The sequence below is a fragment of the Rhyacophila brunnea genome, unplaced genomic scaffold (genome assembly GCF_057557595.1).
Source record: "Rhyacophila brunnea isolate RB1 unplaced genomic scaffold, BYU_Rbru_1.0 scaffold_4, whole genome shotgun sequence".
Lineage (NCBI taxonomy): Eukaryota > Metazoa > Arthropoda > Insecta > Trichoptera > Rhyacophilidae > Rhyacophila > Rhyacophila brunnea.
In genome coordinates this window covers 45,471,700-45,483,784 of record NW_028233068.1, presented here as the reverse complement: position 1 = coordinate 45,483,784, position 12,085 = coordinate 45,471,700, and the positions used below count along the sequence as shown (strand labels likewise).

Sequence of the window (12,085 nt, the reverse complement as noted above, 5' to 3'; positions counted from 1 at the left end):
AAGAAAACATGTCAATGAATATATTATTATTGTTACTAATTGAACATGGTGTGTAAAACTCCCACCTCCGCACCCGTTATGTATATGCAGCCACGTCATACGCGGCCGGCTAACATAACCCTTATGTGTGCCAGATCAAAGAATGTAAGCCCTCATTTTGTCCCGAACAGAGCCGCACGGGACTGGTGATGCAACCTTGCACCGAAGTGCGAATGCATGATGTTAATTTATATGGCAACTATCAGAGTGATTTTAATTTGAAGAGTCGCAAGGGGAGTCGAGAGTGTCCCGCTCCCCGTACGATCTGGCGAATTTAGTAAAGGCCGCAAAATTGGCCTCGGTTGCCACCGCGTGTCCTATTGGGCCCGAATGGGGTCGGACCCGGGCAAACAGCTCCGCTCGTTCGGGGCCCATAAGTGGACAGTCCCACAGGACGTACTGATTGAACATGCTCTACCGACTGAGCTAGCCGGGCAGTTGTCCTGATTGAACAATAAACAGAACATTAAATGGACACATGTTGGATTTATATGACAAATTATATTTCGTTTGACATGCGTCATTTGCACCCGCGACCCGCAATCCTTGCATCGCCTAGCAACGATCTTTTTATACCGTGCCTCAACTGAGGTATAGCCTTAATATGAGGTGCATGGTTGCAAATAATCGGTCCCGTGCGGCTCCGTTCGCGACAAAATGTGAGCAATTAAATATTCATTATGTCGCAATACAGCGCTGTGGAAGGCGGCCGTGCATAATCTACGGCTGTACAGACACGGCGGGTGGTGGAGGGTGTATTGGCTTAATATGAACTTGTCTCCTCGCATAGTGGTCACCGCAGAAAAAACGAACTTCCGCGCACCGTCTGGGGCCAGCCTTAAATATGGTGGTAAGTTGTCGTTGTATCGATGCCGCCGTTATATTCGTAAATATTAAGTTGGCACATGCCACACACGTACTTAAAGATGTTAACTATTCCATCCAAGCAATAGGTATAAGTAATATTGCAGCACAATATAATTAGTCGAGTATTTACACAGCCGAGGCTTTCGCCAAGTTCAGCAGTTGCAGCTTTGTGTTGTAGGGACTTAAATACTTAGTGTTTCAACTAAATCATCACTTTCGGAGGTATATTTGTCCACAACTTCACTAAGTTCATTTTGACTTAACGGAATACTAATTGGACAACTTCTATCGCAACCTAAGTAACGTATTGTATGCATATGTGCATGGCAAATGCGTCAGTGTTTTTATATCGAATAAGAGCTTAATTAAGTACTTAAGTAATATTATTCTTATGAATTCGTTCAATCATTCACACGTATGGCGGCAGGGTGTAGAAGACAATGCCGAAAAATGCACATAAGCAAAATCACATTGTCAGAAATAATTTAATCTCACTAACTAAAGGGATCATTGATTGACAAGAAGTGTGTTATTACAAAACTATGATTATATTTGACAAATAAGAATTTTTAAATTCAAAATTGAATAAGTACTACGCCACAACCTCCAATTATTAGTCGTAACTAGGGATTCCAATCCCGGGTTCCCGAACTATTTTCGATACCAATGAATCCCGGGATTGGTAAACATAATCCCGAAACTTTCGGGATTGATTTTTTTATCAATTTTTATGGAAAATAAAATAAAAACGAAAATATAACAGAAAAAATACTTTTAATAACATATAACTACATTAGAAATAAACTGAGTTTGAATGAAGTTTGATTTACAAATTCATTTTATTTTTTCACATAAATTAATAAAAATGAGAAAGATTGGAAAAAACAATGTTTCGCACTTTCGTGATATGAATTTGAGAAATTGAATAAATAAATCAAGAAACATTTAGTTAGACGTTTCTACCAGAAAATGCTATTCTGGAGACCCACTGATCACAGGGGGAATCACCGGATAATAAATAACCATTTTCTGCTGCCTTACGCAATCGTAACATCAGAAAAAACTAAAAAAACTAACACTTCATGTTAGCTTGTATTTATTGTCAACACAATAGGTGTGTTATTTTTTTATTTTAATTGAACTTGTATTCGTTATCTTTTCATATATAAATAGAACTGTTTTACTCTGACATTATTATTTACTCCATTACACATATTATGTATTTCCAAGATTGAACATGCACAATATTAACAATAAATGTCTTAAATAGTATAAATTATTTATTTATTAATTTTTGACCGATTTTATCAATGTTTTTTTTGCATATATAAAAATTTTATATTAACTATCGAAAAAATGCCAATCCCGGGATCAAAAATTTGGCTCGTGATTGGATTCTCTAGTCGTAACTGATAAAAAGCGTAAAGGACAGTCCTCATCCAAGATGATGAGGCAGTTAATATGGGGTCTTATCTCGCTTTCTTTAACTGAAGTATTCTGAGATCGTAATCATACATATCGATTCAGTAAGCAGACATAACTTATAAATTTTATTTCTCATCCCACACAATATATTTTTTTTGTCTTCATCTCGTAAGTATTGGATAGATTATTACTACAATTTCTTGTTAACTTTGTTCTATGATTTTATATAAAAAAGCGTATTCATAGATACGTATTTGATACCCACAAGAATATACTATATACTGAGAGTATTTTTTTTTAACGTTGACCAGAGTGAATGCCCTTGTGGTCTGGCTATCATTGTAGATATTTCAGGATCATTTGTGTAATTTAGTATTTTTTCAAAATACATTTACAGGCAAGATTGACCATCAGTAGAACTATTTGCTATCGCGCAACGATTTCCAATTATTTATTGTACCTAAGCATGGGACGACTATTGAAATACACACCTCAAAAGTTAGTAATCCACCCAAGTAGCATTTATTAAATAATAAACATCTTTCTGTGTTGTTGGTTCGTGGTACCTACATAGGTACTAACGTTTTATCACTATCTACTATACTTAACTTGCATAGTGCAGCTACCATTCAGAGGGATCATTCCAGTTTCGCTCGCATATCTACAATTTCAACCGGTACCTACCAGTTATCGCCTGTTCTCAAAGGTGGTACAAAAGAAAATTTATGAACGAAAAACTGCATGCAGTGAGTATAAACAAATAAATTCCTGTTCATAGTCGATAAGAAATTGACTCTACGGATTCACGGAACAGCCCTAAGGAGCCATGATTCTGTGGCGAACGTTATTTTGATCCCGCGCTAAAAATGTTCCTGTCGGTTAAAATTAACATTTTCATACATTGTTTAATACAATAACTTACTACCAGACAGTATAGAGCAGGGGTCGCCAACCTTTAGCATACCATGCGCCATTTTTTTCAGATGAGTTCAGATGCGCCAGACAACTCAAGTACCTTTTCTACCTTCTTACGTTCACGGTTGGGGTTGGAAAATAGGGATAGGGGTAGGATCTTCTTCGCTTAGGGGAGGAAAAGGAATAACGCAATTAAACTAATTAATTTACGCCAGTTCAAAAAACACGTTTATTGGAGCACCAATCTACAATAGTCAGAAATGATCTCTGAAGATAACCCTGGACTACAGTTGTTGGATGTGATGAGAGAGAGAGCTCTGAGCGGATGGAGCACTGAGAGCTTTTGAGCGTTTGGATTTCGCTAATCTTTCAATGTTTGGTGTTAAATTTGTTGCTGATAGCAGCAGAGAATTCTTCAAATTTTAATCAGTTATTCGCGACCTTGCTTTGCTTTTAATCAATTTCATGGATGAAAATGCTTGTTCTCATCTGTATGTCGATCCAAAGCGACATATAACTTTTTTCAAATTTTCTTAGCTCTGGGAAATGTTCACAGGGTAATGAACGCCAGAAATTAATTATGTCAAAAGCATTTTGATCTGGAAAAAGCTTAACAAATTTCATTTTCAATAATGAATTTGTTTTTAAATCAATCAGTTCCATTTGTATGTTACTTACTAGGCATCTATCTGCATTATATTTTGTCCACTAAGTGAACATGGGATTATAAATGCGAGCATGCAGTTTTCTTCTTAACGAAAACATGAAATAAACTTTCAAATGACCCTGTCTCTCTCCCTATCTCTCTCTCTCACACACACACACAACACACACTGTTCACATCCTACAATTGTAAACTGTCAAAAAAATGGGACGAACTGATGATTAAGAAGGCTGTATGACTTGGAACTGAGAGCACTCATATGTTGAAAATATGAAGATGGATTCAGTTATGGCGCCTACTTCAAAAAAGTGGCATGCGCCACGGTTTGGTCACCACTGGTATAGAGGAACCATTTAATCATGAACATGTACAGGAATTCCGCAGGGGCAGTGTGATTAGTGTTACAGTTGCTATTCTCGACTGTAGTTACATCAAGCCTATTTTCAATGCCACAATCAAAATTACACTCGGTTTTGACTGTCACGAAAAAACTGCAATAATGACACTGCAATAGTTTGTTTACTTAATGTTTTGTTTAGTAAGAAAAGGGTTACAACTTCTAGCCCAGGTCGTGCTGCCCTCGGGTCGGCCTGCAGATTCCATCATATTGACTGCCTCCAATAAAAGCACCATATTGTTATACACAGGCGCGCACACAAGGGCATATTATAGGTGAATGGAATATCACTTGGTCTTCGTCGTCAGGACCTCGTTATTGAGGATCGTGACCAGGATGATTCATCTGTCGAACAGCCTCCACAACGGATTAGTCTTCATTTCGGCATTCTACAACACACAAAGCGGTGTCAGCGGAACTCATGAATTGGTGCAATCATCTAAGTACTTATGCTTTAATATTCTGACGTAGCATGTCTAAAAGAAAAGACAGAGCGGACAACACAAACGGACAATAACCATCCAATAATTATGACCGTTAGGCCATGCACATTCTATAATTATTCGTGAATCGTGGATGCGACAGGTCGTAATAATTCGTAGATGGTTATAACTGCAGGCCATGTGTTCATCGCTAGATTCCAAGTGCGGAGTGTCTGGATATGGGGAATATATCCGTAAAAGTGCGTATTAGTAGGCGGGGTAAACACGAAAGTTAGTGATACCGGCTAGATGTCGTTAATCCGCCCCTTCCGTTCGTCTTAAAAATCATATAATATCTTTTTCGAAATGGACCCCCCATAACATTTTTTGTGTGCGCGCCTGGTTGTACATAGGTAGGTATTACATAGTCGACCTAAGCGTCAAACAGCATACATACAATATGTATGTATAGTATGCACGTAACGCAAAATAAGTAAGTAAATGATATGGCGTAATAATATGTAAGTAGGGTGACTGCTATAGTAATTGGCCATTTCAACTTCTAGTTGATAAAATAAGATGTTAGCCATCCTTTTCTCACATTTGTCGCCATGTATAACTCCCCCGTCCTCTTCTTAGTATGCCATATTTCAGAAGTTACCACCAGAAGGTGCTAGTGTCTTCTTGGCTGTCAAACCTAAAAGTCTGTGAATTTGTGTGTCATTTCTTAAGAAATCCTTAAGGTAAGCTGCTTTTGAAATACCTAAAAAACTCTATATCCCGGCATATATGTGTGTTTTTTACAAGATATTCTATTGACCTGCATTGCATGGAAACCATGGATCTAATGTTTTTTGACATTTGCAGCAATTAATGTCACTTTTCAAGGGTGGCTAATAACTGTATCTGAAAAAGCGTGTTTTACAGTAGTTGGCCAATTATGCCAATAACTGTGTTTTAGAAAAATAAAAATAAATTCGATTTTTTTTACATATTCTGATAGAGCTATGAAAATTAGCTAGTCCATATTTTTTTCGTATAATTGTGACACCAATGAACAGTTATTAGCCGGGTGGCCAATTACTATGTTCGTCATATGCCAACTACTGTATTTTTTTTGCAGATTGTACATGATGTCAAAAAAACCCTATATAGTAGCCAGCAGTTAGATAAAGCTCATGAAGAAATTAAAGATAATATATCTGTGAGAGCTACCGCGAAAAAATATTGCATTCCTCGAGCTACTTTGCGATTCAAAATGAAAAATCCTACAAGTCGACCTGAATATGGACCCCATCCATAATTAACCAAAAAAGAAGAAGAATGTGATCTTGCAGAATGGATAATAATATATGCGACCAGGGAAACAAAGGATTTCCCAGAAAGAAGACGATATTGTGAATAGAGTGCAACTTTTTTAATGAAAAATCCATGACCGAACCCTTTTAACAATAATAAGCCAGGGATAAGTTGGTTGAAATCTTGTTTTAAAATGTCATGCAAATAGTCAAAAGAACGAGTGAAGCAAGTTCACGTGTATGCAATTGGTAAAGGAAAGACAAAAGAACGCATTTTTTTGTATTATTTACATTATCAGCAAAATATGGCGACACTCGATTTCCAGTTCCAGATTCCAGTAATTTTATTCGTCGATGTACACAAAACGCATATGACGTACGAACTAAGTGTAATATTATGTAACACATTGCAAATCGACGTAATTGCATTATATCGTAATGCAACGAGAATACTTCAACTAAGTAGCAGATGTATCAGTTTTTGGACCGGTGAAGAAAATGTGGAAGAAGGCTGTCCATGAGTGGTCTCCAAAAACAATTTTGTTTCGAACAAGTTGTTAATAAAATTAAGCCGGAATATCTAATTAATGGTTTCAGGCATGTGCCCTCTTTCCTTTCAATGCAAACGCTGTTGATTATACAAAATGATTAGCAAAACGAATTTTAGCTAACCAAAATTCTAACATTGATATATAAATGAAGTCAAAACTATACCCTTTGATTTTTTCAAAGAGGTTGTTGGTGAAGAGAGAATACAACAATTTGAGAATGGTAAACACCAAATAGGCGGTGAAAAAAGCTCCAAAATTTCAAACGTTTTCTATCAATTGTGGCAATATTTTAATACATCCTAAAGAACATGCCCCAGAATTAGACACTTGTGTTATGTGGTACCAATTGTTGTATCTGCTATGATATGGACATATCGACCAGAGAGAATCTATCAGAAGATTCTAACTTGATGGATATAAAAGAGATGCTTAACTTGTTTCGTAATAGAGATTACTAAAAACTAGATTCTCTTATTAATTACTGACCATATATTTTTTTTGTATTTTTTCATATTTCGTCTATGTTTTTTTCAATTTAATATATTTGTTCTATAAAATTCTCATGGTTTTCTTTATTTACTCTGAATTGCTAATAATCAAAGGTTGTGTTAGCACTTTTATGCACACATTTTGATCAGATTTGAAGTGGCCAATAACTATAGAAAGGGGGGGGCCAATAGCTATAAAAAAGTGGCCAATTACTGTATTTTGCTCTCCATCTAGATAAAACGTAATAATCAAAAAATTGTCGAAGGAATGAAGTATGTATTAAACAAAATGAAAACGCAAAGCATTGATCAGTACAATTCCATTCTGAAACTTCAAAAATGTTAAATATCAAGAAAGTTATAACCAGCCAAAGTCAAAAAAATCCTTAACCGGCCAATAGCTATATGATTCACCCTAGATAGGTATATTTTGACAGATTTCAAAGCAAGGCGTTATTCAATTCTAGAGTCGTTGGAGTGTGAAACAACATTATTCCCGGTGTCCGGCATATTGAATTTCCAAAGCACATCTACGACTTCTGCCCATGGAATTATTATTAGAAACAAAATTGTAGTGACTTAATTTTAATTTGTATTGCTACAAAATAATCCGCATTTATTCAGATTATAAGTAGGTACCTACCTATTTAAGTCACCGGAATGTAGTTATGAAGAAAAAAATAATACTGGAATATCACGTAGGTATACCTATAGGTACTTATCATCAGCCCTCAATACATCGCTTGAAGTGTCCCCAAGCTCTGTCTACGCTTCTATACCTACTGGAATCGTTCTAAAGTGGCACCATGGATGATTCGCAGGTGTGGTATCATTTTCTAGAACACATGTTTCAATGCATGATGCCACTTAAAATGATTATTTACCATTTTTAACTTAGTCATCTTTACTGATGCCCGCTACTTGAGTGGAACATGTGAACATTAAAAGGCTGTCTAGATAATAGGTATGACACAGGTGTGAGATACTGAATCCAGGTATTCGTCTTAACAATGATTCGTCTTCAAGCAGGATTATTTTTACAAATGTTCTGAAACGAATGGAAATGGACCGAGAAGTTCGGCGTAGTATCAAAACCAGAAAACTACAGTACATCGGCCACATTATGAGTACCTCATTCCACAGCCTATTATTAAAGAAAAGACCAATGGTAGACGTAGCAGAAGGCGACATCGCAATTTGTGGCTTAAAACCCTCAATGATCGTTACGGGTGCAACTCAACCGAACTGTTGGCAGATGATAGAGCAAAGATCGCCGACCTAGCCGGGCGATGGCACGATAAGATGGGATCTATATCGATAATTCGTAGGTACCTACTTACTTATATCTCGTAGTGTCATTCCCAATATGCACCTATCCAGTCCACAATGCAAAAAACATGCACGATATAATATCCTGCTGTTAAAGACACCAGTTAAATAAATGACATCGAATAGATAGTTATAATGCTCGATTAATTTAAGATACCTATCTAAAATCGTCGGGAATAACAGAATCAATTATTAATGTCAAATATGTATATTATTATATTAGTTCCTGGGAAAATATAGTAAGTATTCAATTAAATAAACTAAAATGTGTAATCCATTCATAATCTAAGAAATACAACGTCGCGGTGAAAAAGATAAGCAATATTTATAAGGCACGACAGCTGATACGTAGGTACATTTGACATTATGTTTTCCATGTAGGTACCTACATATTAAATTTGACAGTTGTAGCACGTGTGATAAGATAAAATTGACAATAAAACATCATAATATTCACCGGTTGAAAGTAGGATTTACAACGTTACGTTTGACACCTATGTAGGTACGTCAATTATATGAAACCTACCTAAATGAAGAAAAATGATAATATAATTAAGTCTATACTTAATTAAATTGGAATAAGAACACTTTTGACTGCACGAATGCTGTATAACAAATAGCCGGGGAACATTTTAAAAATAGAATGGCAAATACAGTGTGGACGTATAAAATATACCTAATTGTCAAGGTATTCAAGATAAAAATATGTTATTACGTTTATATTAAATACTATGTTAAACCGGTAGTATATTTATTGAATTTAAAGCTACAAAGTTATAAAAATTCGAGTTGTGTGCATGACGCCACCTATACAAGGCGCAAAAGAAAGATAATTGTCATCTTACTGCATTCCACTGCGTGCTACACCACTAAACATGTAGAAGACACACACCATCAAGAAAGATGTTCACTGTGTAGCTAATGAACTATTTCATTTAATCCGATACAAAAATAATTCAATGTTTTAATATATACATAGTAAATGGATGTGATTTACATATAAAACATAATACAACGTTCAATTATTGTGGTTATATTGTACTGGTGACAGTACGTCAAGTTATCAGTCACTTTTAGTTTGTTGACGATAGTTTTCTGCACGTAATTAAATGACATCGACTAATGTATAATGACTATAACGAATAGAATATACTGACAGTCTTACCCACATTATCTAAGAGTAATGTTATTATTAGACAGATAATTTACGAACCAAAACATGTGAAAGTTGTACGGTGGTGACATTAGGGTCCAGACATAACAAAGGCGATTGTCATAAAAGAAAATGGACACTGGATGAATTAAAATTTCTCAACGACGGTGTAACATAGAAGCGTCGATGAGTGGACACGCAAATCAATTAGATTTAATTGAGATATTGTACGTACCATGTTATCCTAAGCGGGGAGACACATCTCTTAGAATACACGCCATTTTGTTTATACACAATACAGAAGGTACACTACTAGCCATACAGTTGTTCACGGCTTTCGTATTGATCACCTCACAAATATCACAACATAAAACATGGGAAATTACGGTATTTCATTATCAGATCACTACCTCGTCTGCAGCTAGAATCTGCGAGACAATACTCCATGTTTGGCACAAATAACTTTTACTTCATAAAATCACCATCGCCGACATCAACTGAATTGAATGTAAGTTGTAAATTATCGATTAAAACAAATACCGGCGGTCTCCAAAGAATTAAAATGATATTGTGCTTTAATTATTTAAACACGGTCGTAATTTAGCAATAGTTTACAGTATACGAAGTCTTCACGTCGGAAAAATGCATAGGTGTTAAAAGGTATGCAGGTATTGACCTTCCGTGGTCCAAAGAAAGTAGGTGGTTGCTCCCTCACACGAGACGACCGACGAGAGCGGACCGCAGATTGGGATCTCACCGACTAAGCGACTAAACGACACACAGTTTATTTTTACAGTTTGGTGGAGCGCTCATTCGGCGTGGCCAATTCGTGAAACATTCTAGATTCCGATGATGTTTGTCTATGGACTAAGAATAATAAAAAAATATTCGTTGTTCTCCATTAAATTGCAATCTTTCAATAACTCTAAAATTAATACTATATTGTTTCGGTTAATTTATTTATTACTTCGCATGAGCATGAGTATCATATCATTTTCAGAAAGTTTTGAATATTAGTTGACGATGTTCATACTAAAGAGGTTTTATAGAATATATCGTATAGGTAGGTAGGTACGTCATAGAATATAGCTGATAATAATTAATTTATAACTAGGTTTGTAGGTAGGTAGGTATACCTAGGTACTAAGTACCTAAAAATAATAAAATTCATAATAGTATTATGCCCTCCAATTATTGCCCTTTATAATATTATGTAATAGCCAGTTGATAGCACTATATAATATTATAATTACCTACTTACCTATTTACATTATAATATTTACAAGAAAATTTTAAAAACACTAGGTAGGTACCTATAGGTACATTTTATTATTATATTGTTGAATTATACCGTAGTATAGGTATTTTATACCGTCTTATTATTTATCATACCATCCAAACATTTTGAATTATAATAGTTTTTAAATTTTTATTAGCGACCATTTTATTTATTTACTCATTGTATAGAAGTTATAACAATGTTTAAGATACTCCATAGACGTTTAATCCACGATTGAGCAACCATTTATAAGTATGTGGATTGACACTGTTTATCACGTTCAGTAGATTGAACATCACGTCGCGTGTGCTCACGTGCTGTCACACTGACGAATTTAGTCTATGGTTTCGTCATTCTGCAGTAAAGTTATAATGTTTTATATCTCTATAAATTTAATAGGTAATGGAAAGTCCTGACTCGAGAAGTTCTTTCTTTGGGATGGGAACATCATTCAGTCTAATAACATTTTAAATACTAATAAAAACGACATTGCACACTTATTTCCAGTAGCCCGAGCGCGCGTGATTGCACGTGACGTGATGGTAATGTGTTTGAGCCAAAAGCTTCCTCAAAGCAAATAAATCGCCACATAAATAAGGTCAGAATCTAAAGAAACACGAGAATACTGCGTACCTACCTACCTTTTTATATTATATACTTTACAATGTGTGATACCTATATTTACGTCTACTTTAATTTTAAATGTGAAAATTTGCTTTCTTTATTTTCAGCATGATTGCTAATGGCCCTTATATAAAGCCACTCGTCACGTGCTGTCACGCTTATATATAGATGGATGGTGTTCAGGCTTTATTAAGGCTCAACTTGACTGAATTTGTAATTTCACACAGTTTTCTGTCAGTCCACATCAATCACAGATTGCTGCACATTACAATCCAGCAGTGACGTCCCTAGAAAAAATGTCGCCGCTGGGCAGCGCCATAATGCCGCCCCAATTTTCATACAAAATTATTTATCATTCGTGCTGGTGTCGTTTCTCGTCACCAAAGGTGTTGACAGATAACGAAAGTAAACTAGACATCGCGAACCCGACAAAAAATTATAGTCCTGTTAGACCTTTTATGTAAATTGATACATTTGTTTCCAACCAGTGAGCTGATTATTTTAAAAGGAAAGATATTTTCAGTATTAACTGCTCTTTATTATTAAGTAGATATTTCTATTTATACCAAAATATTCTCCCCGATGATTCTGCCGCCCTTCGGGTAACTGCCGCTCCCACAAGTGACGCTCAATC

The 12,085-nt window shown here is 35.6% G+C and overlaps 1 protein-coding gene across 6 annotated transcripts in view; it reads right to left on the bottom strand.

Moving 5' to 3' along the window:
* Positions 1 to 10,311, bottom strand: part of LOC147067440 (latrophilin Cirl-like) — a 447,605-nt gene extending 437,294 nt beyond the window's left edge. For all 6 annotated transcript variants that reach the window (XM_085953964.1, XM_085953968.1, XM_085953966.1 and 3 more), the window contains exon 1: positions 9,784 to 10,311. The gene's annotated coding sequence lies outside the window, so the exon portion shown is untranslated. The remainder of the gene's footprint in view (positions 1 to 9,783) is intronic.
* Positions 10,312 to 12,085: the final 1,774 nt, after the last annotated feature.